The sequence below is a fragment of the Dunckerocampus dactyliophorus genome, chromosome 10, assembly GCF_027744805.1.
Source record: "Dunckerocampus dactyliophorus isolate RoL2022-P2 chromosome 10, RoL_Ddac_1.1, whole genome shotgun sequence".
NCBI classification, from domain to species: Eukaryota; Metazoa; Chordata; class Actinopteri; order Syngnathiformes; family Syngnathidae; genus Dunckerocampus; species Dunckerocampus dactyliophorus.
Window position 1 is genome coordinate 1,335,007 of NC_072828.1, and position 19,588 is coordinate 1,354,594.

General features: G+C 44.0%; 1 protein-coding gene across 3 annotated transcripts in view; it reads left to right on the forward strand.

The window, feature by feature from the left end:
* The first annotated feature begins 14,644 nt into the window (after window positions 1-14,644).
* The window catches only part of tle2b (TLE family member 2, transcriptional corepressor b), a 113,840-nt gene continuing 108,896 nt past the window's right edge, over window positions 14,645-19,588 (forward strand). The window contains exons 1-2 of one of the 3 annotated variants that reach the window (XM_054789657.1): window positions 14,645-14,818; window positions 14,926-15,014. The gene's annotated coding sequence lies outside the window, so the exon portion shown is untranslated. Of the gene's footprint in view, window positions 14,819-14,925; window positions 15,015-15,112; window positions 18,136-19,588 lie in introns of those variants that run through there. The other 2 variants (XM_054789655.1, XM_054789658.1) reach the window with 2 other exon arrangements.

Here is a 19,588-nt window from a genome sequence, read left to right on the forward strand (position 1 = left end):
ACTTTTTTCCCCAACTAAACTCGAGTCGATTGCAGTTGACTCATCACATGCCAGACAAAAGCAGCCGATAAGCAGAGCTCCGCGCTGTTAGCAGGACACATGGAGGAAGGATGATGGTGTCTGCAGGCCACACGTGCTCTCAGGAAGCTCGGAGAAGTTGGGTGGAATGTTTTACAGTTCCAGTCGATGAAAGTTTGGTGTCAAATCCAAGGCGTCAACACTGACTTGTGCAGACGTCGACGCGCAGGATGGATGTTTGGATGCTGAGGATTCACAAGTTCACCAGCAGGCCAGTCTGGTCCGGTCCGATCGTGTCCATCAAGGAGACCTCCAGCCTCCTTTTCGGTGCTGAGGCGAGCTGCTCGGCTGTGATGTTTGTGGAAGCGCTTTCATCACGATCCTCATCACTAATTCACAACTCGACCAACCTTCATCCATCAGCGCCGCTCAAGTATGAAAACACCTCCGGCTAACTCTCTGCTCTGGTGGCACCTCCTCCTCCTCCTCCTCCTCCTCCTCCTTCTCCTCGTCCTCCTCATGAGATCCACCTGCTTTCTTCCTCTTCAAACACAAACTAGCGTCTTCATGTCTTTTGAGATGCTCAGCCTCTCTCTTTCTTTTTCTTTCTCATTTGCTTTTCTCTCATGTTTTCTTCTTGCTGTTTAGCTTAATTGGAAACTCTCAATAGCCCTGATATAGTCCATATATATGCACTATATAGTACATATATACAATATATATATATATATATATATACAGTCAAACCTGTCTTAGCGGCCACCTTTATAGAACGGCCACCTGCCTATCACAGCCACTGAGAAATCCCCCCCAGCAAATGTACATGTTATAGACCCTGTGTATAGCAGTCACCTGTCCAACGCGGCCAGCGGCCACCCATTTTGTCTCCCTTGGTCAATATCTGACCGCATATAGCGGCCAAATTACCAACTCAAGTAGAAGCTTCATGCACGAAAATGTTTTGTTTTTCAATCAATGAAGCCGTCGTGTGTAGACTTTAATTACTGAGTCCTAGCTCAGTCACAATCTTTCACAAGATCCACACAAACTGTCAGTTGTTCCACATAAAAAAGCCGTCTTCTTTTGAGCTTGCTATTTCCTGGTCAAACATGTAACTTTAAGAGCATTTGCACCAAAACATTACCGCAAAGTAGGCTGGGAACAGGACGTGCTCCCAGCGACGCTACAATAAAAAAAAAAACATACGCTAGCATGCATGCGGCAGCGGGAGCAAAACTGAGTTGGGTTGTACTTAATTGAAGTATTTTAGAATGTACTCACGTTATTTTTCATCAATCCTCATCCACAAATCCATCAAAGTCCTCATCTTCTGTATTCGACACAAACAAAGCCGTCTTCTTTTCTGTTCGCTACTAGTCTGTTAACTTGTCAGTGTTATTCAGCTCCGAAGCAAAGAAGGAAACTTCTCCTGTTGCTTCTGCCAACTTTATTTATTGAACGCGGCCACCAGACAGCAGCTCAGAACACACACACATCTCTCAGCATCGTCTCTCCTTCCTGCTTGCCCACAAGGCAAAGGTTAAACAAGCCCCACTACATAGCTGTCCCGGCAATGCCTGCAAGAAATGATACCGTTTATTTCCTGGTGTGCACTGGTCAATACTGTAATGCCGCTTGTTGTGGGGAAGGAGAGACTCACGTCGCCGATGCACTTTAATGGCTTTATTAACAGCGGAGAACACTGCAGGACTTTACATCCACGCCAACATAAACACACTTCCCAACTCTCTCCAAACTCACAGCTAGCACTGAGCCTAGCTCTCCTGCTCGGGACGCCCACCGTCACTTCTCGATGAACTAAAGCTGTAATGACACTCTGCCGTATAAAAAGTAAAATATTAAAAACAAGCGTATGACATTACTAGCACAGCTTTGTTCTGTGGGTCATGGATAATAACAAGCCTAGTAGATTCAAGATTCAAGAGTTTTATTATCATATGCATGGTAAAACAGCAGTTATACTATGCAATGAAATTCTTATTCTGTTCATTCTCCCAAGAAAAGAAAGAAAACACAAGAAAAGAATAAAAACATCAGTAGTGCTGTACAACTTGTATCCGCAGTCCCACAGTGCCCTCTACTGGTCAACATTATTATTATTATTTCTTCGCCCCCCCCCCCCCCCCCCCTTTTTTTTTTCTTTTTTTTTCCTCTACTCGTCAACATTCAAACTGGATGCCAACCTGTCTATAGAGGCCACCTGTCTATCGCGGCCACTTTTACAGACTCCCTCTAGTGGCCGCTATAGACAAGTTTGACTGTATATATATAGTATACACTATAGTATACACTATAGTACATATTATATATATATATATATATATATATATATATATATATATATATATATATATATATATATACACTGTATATAAACTAAGTCCCCAACTTACGAACACAATTGGTTCCAGACGACCGTTCTTACGTTGAATTGTTCTTAAGTAGGGTAAAAGGTAGTATTACCAATGATATAGGTACTACATGTACGTGTATACATATACAGTATATGTGTATGTATGTAAATATGAGTTTGGATGCAGTAGTAATATGAAACCAGGATAATGAATGAAAAAAACAATAATAAAAGTGATATAATAATACGTAATGATAAATGTTATTTACCTTTGAAGAGGAGTGGTCGAGCATACGTCATTGTGGAGGAGTTGGAGGAGGAGATATTGAAAAAAAGAACAAACGGTGGTGGTGGTTAGACTCTTCTAAAAGAGGTAGTGTTCTGTGGGTGGTGTAGAATTAAGCAGGCCTATTAACTCTTCATCAACTTTAATCACACGCTCTGTCCGGGTTGTATCATATAGCCACAATGTAGCTTTCTCTCTCCTCCCCTCCTCCTCCTCTTGTTCTCCGCTGTTGGTCCCATTAGCAGTGTCACAGTGCCCTCTGCTGGTCAAGCATGTACAGCATGAATATGGACTTATAAGGCAAAACACATGAAAATATCGACTAGTCGGCTTGTGTTTGTATCTCCTGAAGTTTGCACCTCCGATGTTCGTTAGTAGGGGACTTAGTGTTTACACTATATAGTACATATTATAATATATATACACTATATAATACATATTATATACAGTATATATATACTGTATATATATATATATAATATCATTTTGCCTGACCCTGTATATATATATAGACACATATATAGACACACGGTGGTCTAGTGGTTAGCACGTTGGCCAACACAGTAACAGCTTGGAGATCGGGAAGACCTGGGTTCGATTCTCCCCTCGGCGGGATAGAAAATGGATGGATGGATATATAGACACATTTGTAGGTTAAATAAAAGGCAAATAAAGTAAAGAAAGAAGAAAAGTACATATAATGCCATTCTGTTTGATGATGTTTTCAAAATGATATCAGTCCAATGGTGTTACGATGGTGTTTGTCGCTCTGCTGCCGCCTTCTGTCTGTTTGCTCTCTGTGCAGCTTCAGCCGGTGTGGGTGGAGTTCCCAGCACACACCTGCTGACAATCACATCAAGCACCCTTCATATATCCAGCATCAACGAGAAGCCAGTGCCAGATTGTACTCCTTGCTACCCCTTGTTACCTGTTCCGCTTGGTCCGGCTCCTCACCTGCTTCCCTGCTTTCTGGCTCCCCTTCATTACCGCTCTGTGTCGTGCTTTTGGACTTGTATACCTACCGTTGTTCCGGCTCAGGTTTGCCTGTAGTTGTTCTTTGTTAATTCATAGTTATTTCCTGTCAGCCTTTTGCTGACAGCGTTTTCTGTTTATACTTTTGGTTTTGTACTTTTTGCCTTGGTTGTGTTTTTCCCTTTCTCGGGTGACCTTCTGTTATTAAACCTTTTGTATCTTATTTTGGACTCCTGTCTCTGCGTTGGGATCCGCCCCTTGTGACAGAACAATCTGGCCACAATGGATCCCGCGGAGATGGATCACTTCCGCAGTGCTTTGGCTCATCAGGGCCACCTGGTTGGCGGCCATGATAAGAAGCTGCAGGACCTCATGGACACCATTGCTGCACTCTCCTTGGCTGTCGGGTCCATGGACCAACGTCTCGCTAGGTTGTGTGCACACCTGCCGCAGGAGGACGAGGCTGCCACAGCTGCACTGATTAATCCCAACCCTGGCTCGTTAACGCCGTTGGTTCCTAGCCCAGGACGGGAACCTAATATCCCTCACCCTCCTCGCTTTTCGGGTGAGTCACAGTCATGTGAACAATTTTTGCATCAATGTTCGCTGGTGTTCAACCAACAGCCTACCACTTATGGCTCGGACCAAGATAGGATAGCATTCATTATGAGCTTACTTACCGGCAGAGCAGCCAATGGACACCCCGATACAGCTGGGAGCTCGTCGCCTCACACAAGCAGAAAGGACCCGATGCCGCAAGATGGATCTATGTCTGTACTGCGGTGATCCGGATCACCGGCTACAACAGTGTCCTGCCAGACCTCGACGGAGACAGGGATTGACCTCGGGATCGACCAAGAGCCTCACATCGGCATCTGGGATCGATCAACCTAAAGTCGGGGATCTCCCCGCGCTCGGTAACTGTGAGTATACGACCAATACGGCTCATTGCCAGACGGATGCACCCCCACATAGACTGCAGATCCATGGAACTATCATGGGAGGGGGGGAGAATATCCAGGTGTCGGTGCTAATCGACTCTGGCTCAGATGACTGCTTTCTAGACCCTAACTTTGCTAAAGCTTGTAACCTCAAGACATTAGAGCTCGCTTCCCCTAAAGAGGTTCAATCCTTGGATGGGCGTCTCTTGGCGGCTGTTTCTCACCAAAGCGAACCTTTGTCACTCAGGTTATCAGGTAATCATTTTGAGAAGGTCCGGTTTTATTTAATGCCGTCTTGCTCCGCTCCAGTAGTCCTTGGAATCAATTGGCTGAAATTACATAATCTCACTACTGATTGGAACCAGATGCGTATCATTAACTGGAGCCCCTTTTGTCACGCAAATTGTTTGCGCTCTGCCGTCACAGACACTCCGGTTATCCCTGTTGTCGAAGAGAGGATCGAACTATCCGGCGTACCCGAGATTTATCATGACCTTAAGCAGGTTTTTAGTAAGGATCGCGCCCAAACTCTGCCCCCGCATCGTCCGTACGACTGTGCTATTGACCTGCTACCCGATGTTACCTTACCTAACGCAAAATTATACAACGTGTCGGTTCCTGAGCAACAAGCCTTAAAGGATTATATTTCCTCATCCCTCGCTTCAGGATTTATCCACCCGTCCTCTTCACCTTTAGGGGCGGGCTTCTTCTTTGTCACCAAGAAAGATAAGTCACTTAGGCCATGTATCGACTATACGTAGAGGACTTAACACTATCACTCTCCTTAACCGGTACTCTCTTCCCTTGATGGACTCTGCCTTCTCACACAGGTATTTTCTAAATTAGATCTTCGGAACGCTTATCACCTGGTGCTCATTTTTTCTAGGAGCATACAAGAACATATCCGTCACGTCCGGCTTGTCCTCCAGCGACTCCTCGAGAATCGGCTGTATGTCAAAGCAGAGAAATGCGAGTTTCACACCACCTCCGTGTCTTTCCTGGGGTATATAGTGGAGAAGGGCCAGATACGTGCCGATCCCGCTAAGATCCAGGCGGTGGTCGAATGGCCGACGCATTGGATACGGGAGTGAGAGCCGTCCTGTCGCAGCGGTCCCCAGTCGACCAAAAGGTCCACCCGTGTGCATTCTTCTCGCGTCGCCTCACAAGAGCAGATGGTAACTATGATGTGGGCAATAGAGAGCTGCTGGCCATCGTTCTCGTGCTGCGGGAGTGGCGTCATTGGTTGGAGGGTGCAGCTCTTCCATTCATGGTCATCACCGATCACAAGAACCTTGCTTACATCAGGACTGCCCAAAGACTCAATGCCCGTCAAGCCCGGTGGTCTCTTTTTCTCACCAGATTCAACTTCTCCATTACCTACAGACCCGGTTCACGCAATATCAAACCCGACGCGCTGTCCAGGACTTTTGGCACCACAGAGGAGGAGGCTGCACCGGAAACCATAATACCTGTGGCTCGGGTGTTAGGGGCAGTCCAGTGGGAGGTGGAGAAAAGGGTTTCCGAGGCCACCAACGGAATGGAACCACCTCAAGGCTGTCCACAAGGAAGACTCAGGTCTGAGGTCATACAGTGGGGGCACTCGTCCAAGGTGGCTTGTCATCCTGGGGTCAGTCGCACACAAGCCGCGGTGGCACAGAGGTTCTGGTGGCCATCCATGACGACGGACATAAGAGGATTTGTCGCGGCCTGCTCTGTCTGTGCCAGAAGCAAGACTCCTCACCGTGCTCCTGCTGGACTGCTTCAGCCACTACCCATCCCATCCCGCCCGTGGTCCCACATCGGCCTGGACTTTCTTACCGGACAACCCGCCTCTCGAGGCAAGACTGTTGTTTTGAGCATAGTGGACCGCTTCTCCAAGATGGTCCACTTCATCGCCCTGCCAAGCCTGCCTTCTTCCCTGGAAACAGCACAGCTATTGGTAAGACACGTGTTCCGTATTCATGGCATTCCACTGGACATTGTCTCCGACAGGGGCCCTCAATTCACGTCCCGAGTATGGAGGGTCTTTTGCAAAACATTGGGAGCATCTGTCAGCCTATCCTCGGGACATCACCCTCAGACCAACGGCCAGACAGAGCGGGCCAACCAGGACCTGGGGGCGGCGTTACGATGTGTTTGCCACCAGCATCCAGCAACATGGTTCTCCCACCTCCCCTGGGTAGAATATGCCCACAACACCCTTATAAGCTCGGTCACAGGTATGTCACCGTTCAAGGTTGCCTACGGTTACCAGCCTCGGCTATTCCCTTCTCAGGAATCGGATGTTGCAGTCCCATCCGTTCAGGCCCACCTGCGCCGCGCCCGAAGAATCTGGCGGGAGACTATTGCGGCACGTAAGAGGACAGCGGCACGTAATCAACGCCTGGCAGATCGCCATAGGGTTCCGGCACCGGACTATCAGGTGGGCCAGGAGGTGTGGTTGTCGGCTAAGGATTTGCCGCTAGCAGGGACCAGCAGGAAGCGAGCTCCTAAGTTTATGGGATCCTTCCCCATCGAGGCCATCATCAGCTCCTCCTCCGTCAGGCTCAAGCTCCAAATGGGATCCATTCTTGTCCACACACTCAATGCAGATCCAGTAGCTGTGAAGTTGGTGACCATAACAAGATGGTGTTTGCTGGTACGGATCATGTCTACCAAGATTGAAGTGCAAACGGAACGCTCGTTGTGTTGCAGTTACAGATTCCTTTGTTTTGATCAACGTTTCCACAATGAAAGCGCGATGCTCACCAGTCCAATTCATGGCAGCAACTGAAAAAGAAAGGAGAAACAATAGCATTAGAAAGAAACAAAGCAAAATGGCATTATATGCAAAAAATGGCATTATATGTACTTTTCCAAAATAAAAACACTTTTTTGTTTCTTTACTTTATTTGCTTTTTATTTAACCTACAAATGTGGCCCTGTATGTACAGTGGGGCAAAAAAGTATTTAGTCAGCCACCAATTGCACACGTTCTCCCACTTAAAAGATGAGGTCTCCTATTTCATCATAGGTGAACCTCAACTATGACAGATGAAATGAGAAAAAAAAAACAGAAAATCAAATTGTCTGATTTTTAAAGAATTTATTTGCTAATGATGGTGGAAAATAAGTATTTGGTCAATAAGAAAAGTTCATGTCAATACTTTATCTTCCCTTTGTTGGCTATGACAGAGGTCAAACGCTTTCAGGAAGTCTTCACAAGGTTTCCACACACTTGCTGGTGTTTTGGCCCACTCCTCCACGCAGGTCTCCTCTAGAGCAGCGATGTTTTGGGGCTGTCGCTGGGCAACACGGACTTTCAACTCCCTCCAAAGATTTTCTTTGGGGTTGAGATGTGGAGACTGGCTAGGCCACTCCAGGACCTTGAAATGGTTCTTACGAGGCCACCCCTTGGTTGCATCATGCTGAAAGACCAGCTACGTTTCATCTTCAATGCCCTTGCTGATGGAAGGAGGTTTTCACTCAAAATCGCACGACACATGGCCCCATCCATCCTTTCCTTCACACGGATCAGTCGTCCTGGTCCCTCTGCAGAACAACAGCCCCAAAGTATGATGTTTCCACCCCCATGCTTCACAGTAGGTATGGTGTTCTTTGGATTCAACTCACCATTCTTTCTCCTCCAAACACGACAAGTTGAGTTTCTACCAAAACGTTCTATTTTGGTTTCATCTGACCATATCACATTCTCCCAATCCTCTTCTGGATCATCCAAACGCTCTCTAGCAAACTTGAGACGAGCCTGGACGTGTCCTGGCTTCAGCAGGGGACACGTCTGCACCGCAGGGTTTCAGTCCCTGGCAGCGTAGTGTAGTACTGATGGTAGCCTTTGCTGACTTCATGACTTCATGCAGTCTCACGCCCCGTATGTTTACCCGCGTGACTGTTTTGTTGTTTTCCATTTTAGTCCTCACTTCCTCTTCTTAGGCTCTTATTTTGGTAGATCTTCCTGTTTTGTCCTGTTCTGTGTTTGTGTACTTTCCTTTCCTTTTATCACCAGCACTTGTTGCTAATTTGAGTTGCCCTTCTGTGTAGTTCAGGTGCATGGTCCTTTGTTTGTCTTGTCGTGCTTTGTGTGTGATTGTTACCGCTTGTTGGCGTCAGATTGTGCTCCTGCTGTGCTACAATTAAAGAAATAACATTTTTAGCTGCACTCGGGTCCCTCTCTCTGCATCCTGGCTCGCACAGTATGTGACTCAGTGTTAAGGTACTGTCTAAGGTAACTGATCCTGGGATCCCACTTTCTGAAGCCAAGATGTTTTGGCAGTTATTTCTGAGATGGTCAGATGGTCCACAGAAACCAAGTTGTCGTTTGTCTATTTATGGAAGCTTCAGGACACAAGTCCAAAAGAAAGCTGTGCTGTCTGCCAGAACAGACACATTCACGCAGACGTAATCAGGGGGAGAAAGTGCATTTCTCTGGTGGAGTACTCTTCTGCTCTCAAGAGGAGTCAGCTGCAAGGTAGCTAAACGGCTAAACCTTTAGCTATGTGCAATAAAGATAGCACAATAGCGAGGGGTGGAAAGTTCACACAAAATCAACTGCAACAAAACAGCAACAGAAATATTGATTTTGACATTACAGCAGGTATAGCTAGCCGGCTAGGTAGTGTGGTGTGGCGAGGTGTCACTTCGCCAGTAAGGTAGTTCTTGGTCATAACAATGTTCATAACAATAGTAATAACAATATGCTTCATATGCAGCTCACATGATAGACATGGAGCCTTGTTGGTGCTTTTTGGAGGCGGAGTAGGTGTGTCCCATTACATGCATTCTTAGCTGCCTCTTTTGACCTGTTTTTATATCTTTAGCAGAAAGGAGAAAGACATGGTGTGTTCATGGGTCACGTGAGGATATGGATGGTGGGCAACATTCCAAAAAAAGGGCACTTTTGCTTTCAGGGTTAACTCAAACTTTTGACTTTGTGGCTACAAAATATTACGAAAGTAACGCACACACACACAAACTGGCACGTTTCACGTGCACTCATAGTCTTCCATGAGTCATCACATTCATCACTCAGCCTTTATGACTGGCTTGCAATGAAGGGATGACAAACGGCGTCTGGCGCTACATCAGAGAATTTAGTCCAGCAAAGCACATGAAAAACACACTTTCATTCATTCAGGACTTTTGTCCTGCCAGGCTGAACGTGCCATTTCTGCTCATATGATTGGAGGTGTGCTGCAGCATATGGCAGAAAGAGGGCAGCAGAGCAGCACACAGAACATGACACGTACTACTGGAGTAGCACGATGTCATCTCATTATTCGGCTCTTTCGACCAATTTCCCACATAGACACAGTAAACGTGAGGGACAGGAGTCACGGTGTAGCCTTTAGCAGGGTCGTCAGGCCAGCGCTCGAGACTCGCGGGCTTAAACAAGGCACGGTCTATACTGCTTCCTGTTGGCATTCCAGGGAGGACGTAGCTCACATACTGTTTAGAGATTTTCAACTTCTTTTCGCATAAATGCACGACTTTATTCTCTTAAATTTACCTCTTTTTCCTCTTAAATGTACAACTTTATTCTCGTAAATGTTGGACTTATTTTCTTGTAAATTTTCTCATAAATGTACAGCTTTATTCTCGTAGATTTACTACTTTTTTCTTGTAAATTTACCATTTTTTTCTCAAAAATGTACTACTTTATTCTCGGAAATTTACTACTTTTTCTTGTAAATTTAGGACTTTTTTTGTCTCGTAAATATACAACTTTATTCTCAGAAATTTACGACATCTTTCTTGTAAATTTATGGCTTTTATGCTCATAAATGTACGACTTTATTCTCATAAATTTTTGTATAAATTTACTTTTTTATTGTACATTTATGACTTTTATGCTCATAACTGTACAACTTTATTCTCGTAAATTTGTGACATTTTCGTATAAATGTATGACTTTTTTTCTTTCTTTTTTGGGAGAATGAACAGAATAAGAATTCCATTGCATGGTATAACTGCCTGTTTTACTGTGCATATCACAACAAAACTCTTCAATCTTATTTTTGTAAATTTACTACTTTTTTGTTGTACATTTACAACATTATTCTCGTTAATTTATGACTTATTTTCTCGTAAATTAACGACTTATTTTGTTGTAAATGTACAACTTTCGTTGTCATAAATGTATGACTTTATTCTTGTAAATTGTGTGAGCAAGGTTTTGGGAGGCACCTTTTTTTTTGTGCGTCAGTGCTAACATTTGTGACAAATAGATTTAAAAAATCCAAGCAACACAATCGTAGTGTGCTTGTCTGCTGCAGCTCTTTCATTCCATGTTATCAACACACACCTTTGAGGCGTGTGTGCGTGCGTGCGTGCGTGCGTGCGTGCGTGTGTGTGTGTGTGTGTATGTGTGTGTGTGTATGCGTGTGTGCTCACAAAGGCCAGCAGTTGAACATCAACATATCCCCTCAGGAGTCTCTAAACACGGCATCATGAATTTTTCACCACTGACATCCTCCATCTGCACCGAGGCCAACACACACATACACACACACACGCACACACACACACACGCACACACACACACACACACATACACACACATATGTTTCCAGCATTATTTCTCCTGACACACACACAAACACGCATCTGCTCTCAGGCTCTGCACTCACCTTTGGCTAACGCTGTGTGTGCTTCATGCTGCACCTGCTGCTGCAACATCACACTGACGTCATGCGTGCGCACACAAGAAGGCCATATTGACTAAAACAGCAGAGCTTTTCTTTTCTTTTTGTTACAGCGCAGCAGAGTATTGAACTCCAGCAGGAACCGACCAGGGAATTTGATGCAGAGTGAGATATCGGTGTGGTGTAAGCGTCAACGTGCAGACATGTTGACTGCTCGCAGGTAGCCTTCAGCAAGTAAGGACGAAGCACGGATGGTCTGGTAAACACTCAAGTTTCACTGACTCCCGCGTACTCGATGAAGATTGGAGTTTCACTGACTCTGGACTACTCCACAAAGACTTGAGTTTCACTAACTCAAGTGTGTTTGATGAAGACCCGAGTATCACTGACTCCCAAGTACTCAACAAAGACTCGAGTTTCACTGACTCAAGTATATTCAACGAAGACTTGTGTTTCACTGACTCCCAAGTACTCAACAAAGACTCGAGTTTCACTGACTTCCAAGCACTCGAGTTTCAGTGTCTCATGGGTACACAACGAAAGCTCCACTGACTAATTGACCGACTAATTAAAGGAATCATTAAACTCTTTTATTTGCATTTTTGCCAAGAGATCCTGAGACCGTTTTGTCCCCTTCCCTTTTTTATTGTCGTGTCAATTTTGTCCAAGATTGGTGAAGAATTGGTGAAACATTTTAGAACAGTCATCTTTGTACTTTGAGTTAGCCTATTAAGATTTCACTTTGGAAGACTGGCATTCAATTTTGTGTTTTTGTATTTGTCCACCAGATGGCACTACTTCTTCCCATTCAAAGCATGCAGCAAAAAAAACCAAACTTTCATGGAAGGGTGCCTTCCCACTGAAATGACAGGTGTGTTGTCATCTTCATAACTGCTGTTTCATATGTGCACTTTATTTTACTGACAGACGAAATCAGTCACTTAGTCGAGATAAAACAACAAGAAAACAGGAAACAAAACAGGCTGACAAGCGCGTGAGTGGCTGCAGACTCACAAGCAGCCAATGTGTTCAGTGCAGCCTGCCTCGCTTCCAATTAGTCGCACAACTGCCGTGTGCCAAGTTGGCTGATCACCACTTTGCTTACTACTGCAGCCTGGATGCCCTGCACACACACACACACACACACACACACACACACAATTAAACACATAAAAATACACTTCACAGCTCATATTGTCAGCGCCATGTGCACACAGCAGCAGCGAGTGTGTACACGTGACGTGACACGGACACTATGTTCCCCCCCTGTTCTTTACATTCCTTACAAATGGTAAACATGATGCAAAAACACACACTTAGCCTCTGCATGTTGCACGATGTGGGCTCTTGACATCGTCCTCATGTGTCATCCTTGTCCTTACTCTCCTTTTCTACACAAGATGAATCACGAGTACTCGAAGACTTGTTTCACTGACTCACGAGTACGTGATGAAGGCTCGAGTTTCACTGACTCACACATACTCGGCAAAGAGTCGTGTTACACTGACTCACAATTACTTGACGAAGACTCGAGTTTCACTGACTCACGGCTACTCGACGAAGACTGGAGTCTCACTGACTCACGGGTACTCGACGAAGACTCGCGTTTCACTGACTCACAGGTACTCGACGAAGACTCAAGTTTCACTGACTCTTGGGTACTCAGCGAAGGCTCGAATTTTGCTGATTCCCAGGTACTTGACGAAGACTCGAGTTTCACTGACACGCGGGTCCTCAATGAAGACTCAAGTTTCACTGACTCTCAAGTATTCAATAAAGACTCGAGTTTCAATGACTCACTAGTACTCGACGAAGACTCGAGTTTCACTGACTCATGGGTACTCGGCAAAGGCTCGAGTTTCACCGACTCCCAACTACTCGTTGAAGACTCGAGTTTCACTGACACACAGGTCCTCAGCAAGGACTCGAGTTTTACTGACTCACGAGTACTCAGTGGAGACTTGAGTTTCTCACATACTCAACAAAGACTTGTGTCTCACTGACTCCCGAGTACTCGACAAAGACTTGAGTTTCACTGACTCACGTGTATTCAACAAAGACTCGTGTTTCACTGACTCCCAAGCACTTGAGTTTCGCTGCCTGATGGGCACTAACTCCCAAGTGCTGAAGTTTCATTGATTCACGTGTACTCAGTGAAGACTCGATTTTCACAGACTCCCAAGTACTCAAGTTTCACTCACTCACATGTATTTGATGAAGACGCGAGTTTCACTGACTCCCGAGTGTTCAAGTTTCACTGACTCACGGAAACTCAGTGAAGACTCGAGTTTCACTGACTCCCAAGTAAATCACACTTTAAAACTGTAGGGGGAGCCCTTGAGCAACAGATAATTGTTACTTACTGTTACTTTAACTCCTACTTAACCATTAAATGTTATTTTTGAGGCTTAATTGGAAGATGTGCCTGTTTTATTAATAAGAAACCTGTTAGTGTCATTGTTGCCTTGACCTAATATGTTTATGACCACGCCCCTGCTTGTGATCATAAAAGGCTATTTTCTTCCTCTGTAGCTTCTATTAAAGACTTTCAATCAACACACGCCTTGGTGGTATCCTCTGAAAGCTTTAATGCCATCGCTAATGAGTGAATAAGTCAGCACATGAACACCGAACAATATTAAATATGCCAACACGAGTGACACACTTCTTTCCCGCTGGCGGGGAGCAGGAAATAAGTTGGATGTGGTGCTAATTGTGGCATATACTCCACATATCACACCAAACAGTCATACACACACAAGCTCATGTTAAACATTTACACTGCAAGGTCAAGAAATCACATTTGTTTACAGGCTCGCCCCCACTTCATTCATACATACACATAGAAGCGTGTGTGGCCATTTTTGTAGTCTTTTTTATTACAACTTCTACTATCACAGTTGAACTCGTGCACATTTTTTATTTAGCATTCATATTGATATTGTCAGGGTTAAACTTTTTTTGTTATATCATTCCAAAATGTCCGAATGCAGTGTGTATTGAATAATCGGAACTTCAATACCCACAATCCCCCCCCCAGACTCCTCTTTGTCCTTCCTCTTTCCTCGTTCTCGTCCACGTCCATTTAAAAGCGGCTTCTACACTGTCATTGGCCAGTCCTTCAGATAACGTCAGGACCCAACGTGGGGGTCTGTGATCGCTATTGGCTGCAGCAGTGGTGGCCTTCGTCCATTCAGCGCGCTAGGAGAGACTCCCGGCAAGCAGAGTTTTTTTCTTTTTTAAGGTGGAACCAGCCATTAGACGCAGTCAGTGTGTGAATGGACTCAATTGAGACGTAGAAGGTTCTGGAATGAGTCTTTCCGTGATTTCAGCAGCTTGTAATGTCTGGAACCGGAAGTAGAGAGAAGTGGAACTCTGTGGTTGACAGGTGATGTAGTGTGAATGACGTCTTTTCACGCGAATGTAAGTGTTCCAATGTATTTATTGGCTATAGCACTGTTGTTACCGTGAGGCCAGTATCCAGGTGTAAGACCACACTCCTCCAAAGAAGTGCAGGACAGTCAAATTACGTATGCCATATTTTTCGTATGATTAGGTTTTTGGCGAAAATTTTCAAAAGTCCACATCAGTAAGTGCCATGCTCCAATATTTTTGTTCATTCATTGTTTAGCATTGTTTTCTGCATGTAATACTCTTAATTATTCTCTATGAAATGTATTTGTATTTTTGACTCAGGTTTCACTGACACATGCGCCCTCAACAAAGACTCTCAAGTGTCACTGACTCCCGAGTACTCAATGAAGACTCAAGTTTCACTGACAAAGGTACTCGACAAAGCCTCGAGTTTCACCGACTCACTGAGACTTGATAAAGATTCAAGTTTCACTGACTTCGGAGTACTCAATGAAGACTAAAGATTCACTGACACACAGGTCCTTGACGAAGACTAGAGTTTCTCTCACTAACGGGTACTCCACCAAGACTCGAGTTTCACTGACAAAGGTACTCGACAAAGCCTCGAGTTTCACCGACTCACTGAGACTTGATAAAGATTCAAGTTTCACTGACTTCGGAGTACTCAATGAAGACTAAAGATTCACTGACACACAGGTCCTTGACGAAGACTAGAGTTTCTCTCACTCACGGGTACTCCACCAAGACTCGAGTTTCACTGACTCTCGCATACTCAACAAAGACTTGTGTTCCACTGAGTCTGGAGTACTCGATGAAGACGCTCACGTACTCGTCCTTTTTGGAACTAAAACCGAGGTTGCAGTGTAATTCTTAGCTGTAGGGTGTAGGGTGTGTGAGGATGGAATATTTTCCACTTTGGAGGGTCACCATCATATTCCATCTTAACACGTTTGGGCACTTCATTATAAATGAAAGAGTACAGGGCAAACGTACTAGTTTGTTACGTGCAATACTGTCTGAAAACAGAGAGTTTATGATAACTGAGGGAAAAATTTTGAGACGAAAATTGAATCATAAGAAAACTGGGGCCTACGAAAATGGAGGTTTGACTGCATATTTTTTGGTCTTTTTGGTCACACTTTACAATAACATATACAAAAATACAGTAGTTACTGAGGAACTAACAAAGAACTAATGAAGAACTAATGAGTAACTAATGACTAAGGCACAAATTTAGACTAGTTACTGAGGAACTAATGAAGAACTAATGAGGAACTATTGTGTAAAGTAGTTACTAAGGAAGTAATGAAGAACTAATGAGGAACTATTGTGTAAAGTAGTTACTGAGGAACTAATGAAGAACTAATGAGGAACTAATGAGTAGTGGTTAAGGTTAGGTAGGTTCGTTCCTCATTAACTACTGTAATTTTGTGTACCTTATTGTAAAGTGTTACCTCCTTTTTTATTGCAATCTACCGGTTGTTATTTCACTCAAATTGAAAATGCTGTCCTTTGCTGTCTTTGATTTGATATTGTCGTCAGATTTGGGCCTTAAAAAAGAGGGGTTATCTTATACGTAGGTATTAGGTATTGTTGCACTATGCCAAACCATTTGATCATTTTTACACAAATTAATACGGGAAGGACTCAAAAAGATTTCACAAACCTCACTTCTGTTTGTGGTATTCTGTTGAATAAATTATAAACAAGACTAAAACTCTTGCTACGTTTGCATCTCCAGACTATTTTTCTTGGGTATAAGTGGGGGCAGAATGGCTCTTTTGATAGTGAAGGTTGCCGACCCCTGCCCTAGATGGACCAAATCAATATGAAGCAAACAGTAGAACAGTTAGTGGTTTGGTCCGCAACGTATCAGAAAAGAGGCATAATGCCCATCACTCCTTTCCAAAGTCAAAGCTGATGTGTGTGAATATCTTGTTTGGGCTAAAACACAAAGATAATAGGTATGCTTTCAAGGATGACAAAGGAAATTCAAAAATATTCACATTTGAGAGGCTGAAATCACAGGATATTTGCGTATTTAAATGAAAAAAACATGAATCGATTACCAAAATAATTGTTGATTAATTGGGTAATCGATGAACCATTGACTAATCAATTCATTGTTGCAACTCTATCTCAATGTGAAGGTTGGTTGAAGGAGGCATTCCCAAGAAGTGGTGTTTGGTCATGGATTGCACAGGATGATAGGAACTCTGGATGTGACCTTAATTAAGACTCTGGGGCTGCCCTCTGGCTGACCTTCTTGTTATGAAATGCACTTTCTGTCTTACTGGAAACCCTGCGATGACATGCCAAGAGGCACGGCTGTGTCCAATTCACCAGTGTTGCGGATTAATGGCTGTTTGATCAAGTTCAAAGGCAGAGCTGCCCGGGATAAAGTCATTAAGCGCAGCGCCAAAAGACGTCTGGGCCAGACTGGTGCTCTCTACGTGGAAACACTTGAAATAGTGTGACTTCGTGTAACGTTTTAAGCCCACAGACATTATAATAATCTATAGTGATTATGTATTGCGTTCACGACAAAGAACAGAATGAATAGACTCCCCATCGGTATACAAACCTACACTTGGTTTTCCAGGGAGAAGCTTATAACGTTGATGTTTGATGCGTGGATGGCAGGGAGTGTGTTTTTATCGTCTAGTGTTCGGCAGTCGCCGAGCATCTCGCTTTGGACGGGAATAGCAACACTGTCTTCAACGTCACTGTGAAAAGTTCTGCATAATTCTTGAAAACGTACAAGTTCGTCTATCCCGAGAAGACATTAGTTGGACATACTTTTCTGTATTTTCAATAATTTTTTGTGAAGAAATTGTTTGGAAGATGTCACTAAGTACAGCGCTGGACCTCTGATAGGAAGCAGGGAGGTCCGGAACTTGGAAGTGCCTACCTTGTTATGCTATTCTTAAGTCCCGCCCATGCAGGGGCGTCACCTTTTCCTGAGTGGTTCAGTATGTGACTATGTGTCTGCATCTAACTGGTTCCGACTAGTCTCAATCAAGGGTGTGGGTGTCTGTTTTCTACGTGTGCAAGCAGCTGCAAGCTTGATAAGGTTGCCAAGGAACCTGTCTGTGCAAAATTCAAGTAACAGTGCATCCATTGTTTAATTCTATGCTACTTCTATTGTCTAATTCTAGTCAACTCTTAGCAAAATGCAACGAACACTCAGTGAGAAACCTTTTAGTTTTATTTTTGAAACTGCCTTTATTGTGTGCATTTGTTTCTCAAACTGGGATAAAGGGACCCCCAATGGTCTACGAGCCCTAGTTTGGGGGTCCGTGAATGAAGTATTGTTAAAAAGGGCGTAACCATGAGTAGGAACCACTGGGCCCATAAAAGAAACAGTGAGCCGATAACTTTCACATGAACTACTACTACTTGAACTTTAAGTACCTAACTTTTTATAAAACACGTGCCTGCCCACAAGGCTTGCTGGGAAGCCAGAGCACTCCCGGTGGAATACCTGAGGCAGCCCAGCCTCACCCAGACTCTACTTCCAGCAGTCCCCAGGTAAGGTCTGTTTGAGACCCTTGATTTGGACGATTGCGGTCCTGTTACTGTTCATTTTTTGTAAGCATTAAGATTTCTTACTTGAAAAATACAATTCATTTAAGATCATTTCTATGAAACAGAAGTACAGTCATCCCTCGATATATCGTGGTTTTTCAGAAATGAATGAATGAATGAATGACAGCTGTTTGGTGGTCGGCTATGGTTTATTATTAGTCAAAACTTTGAAATACAAGTGATATGTAGTATTGTGGTCACTAGACGGCAGTAATGACACAAAACATTGATAAGACATAAGCATGATTACAAATTAGATATTAGAGTGTGAATGTGATGTAAACAATGAATAAAACACATTGTGGCGAATTAGTAAATACTTGCATCCAGACGGGAACGGATTACTGGCTGAAAAGGATGTACAGTGTTCCTTTGTTTTTTGCGGGGGTTAAAATCCCAAAATAGCCCGCAATAAGCGAAATCCTGAAAGTACCCAACTTTATTTGTTTACAATGATTACATCTGTTTTAAGACTGTAAAAGCCCTCACCATACACTTTATACCCTTTTATCACATTTCTTTCTTGTTTAAAAACTCTCGAAGTTCATATTTGAATTTCAGTGATCAACCTACTAGGTTGAACACAAGAAATTATTAATCGTGACTCACGTGTATTTCACTCCTGGCGCCGCTCAGCTGTAGCGTTTTTGCGTCCTTGTTAAAATACTGTATGTTTCTGCAATCCTCCTCCTCCTCAAACCAAACATTCATTTATTTCGTAATGGTGCCCTACTGCCGCAGTTTCAGCATGTCCAGAAGTCCAATATGGATGGCTTCCTCTTCCTTTTGGGTGCAGAATGTTTCGTCGACATTGTGGGTTTTGTCGGGGAGAAAACTTGCAAGTCACACTGCAAGGCGAGCTGTTTGCTAACGATCAACACAACAGGAGACACCGCTGTGCGGGCTGGCACAAGGAGATTGACTTTGGTCTACAGCCAATCCGGACGCAGAAGACAATGGGCGAGTTCTCCCTTAGCCAATCAGATCGCAGAACACAATGCGCGTTCATACGCTGTAAAAAAAAACAAAAAACAAAAATTGCACTAAACAACCCAGGAAACAGAGACAAAAGGCGAACCGCGATGGAGCGAGGGAAGACTGTAATACACAAGGCACACCTACATGTGGCTCTGTAAACACACATGCAGGCGGAACCACGTCACACACCAAACTATAGAAGAAGAAAGAAGCCATCGCTTCCGCTTTCCAAGGCTCGTCTAGACTGACGACAAAGTGGAATTACTTCTGCGAGTCATTTTAGAGAATAAGACAACAAAGTGTCAGGAGAATGTCGACTGGGGTGAGTCATGTCCGTCCAAATACTCCGATATTATGTTGGCTTGTCGTCAAAGCTCACTTCCGGTCACGTGACGGCAATGGATCTGTGACATTCTTT